The sequence below is a fragment of the Populus euphratica genome, unplaced genomic scaffold (assembly GCF_000495115.2).
Source record: "Populus euphratica unplaced genomic scaffold, PopEup_1.0 scaffold180.1, whole genome shotgun sequence".
In the NCBI taxonomy this organism is placed as follows: Eukaryota; Viridiplantae; Streptophyta; class Magnoliopsida; order Malpighiales; family Salicaceae; genus Populus; species Populus euphratica.
The window spans coordinates 419,234-419,957 of NW_011500060.1; positions in this window are offsets into that span (position 1 = coordinate 419,234).

Consider the following 724-nt stretch of genomic DNA (forward strand, 5'->3'; position numbering starts at 1 on the left):
AACTTAGAAAAGGTTTTGACCAGGTGTGAAGAGAAGAATCTTGTGCTAAATTGGGAAAAATATCATTTTCTGGTATCAAACGACATTGTACTTGGTTACATTATTTCATCGAAAGGAATTGAGGTTGATAAATCTAAAATTGAGTTAATTTCCAACTTGCGATCATCAAAATCTGTTAAAGATGTCAGATCATTCTTAGGACATGCTAGTTTTTATAAAAGGTTCATCAAAGATTTTAGTATTATATCTAAGCCATTGTGCAACCTTCTAACAAAGAAAAATATTTTTGAATGGAATGAACAATGTGAAAAAGCCTTTGTTGAACTTAAAAACTCGCTTACTTCTACTCCTATCATTCAACCTCCTAATTAGTCATTATCTTTTGAAATCATATATGACGCTAGTGATTATGTTGTGGGTACTGTTTTGGATAAAGAAAAAATAAGAAATCTCATGTGATTTACTATGCAAGTAAAACTTTAAATAGTACTCAAATAAATTACATCACCACTGAAAAAGAATTACTTGCAGTAGTATTTGTATGTGAAAAATTTAGGTCTTATCTTGTCGGCTCACTTGTTGTTTGTAGTGATCATGCAGCTTTGAAATATCTTCTTTCAAAAAAATATTTTAAAGCCAGACTGGTACGATGGATTCTATTACTTCAAGAATTTGATATCACAATCAAAGATAAGAAAGGCAGCGAAAATGTTGTCGCAGATCA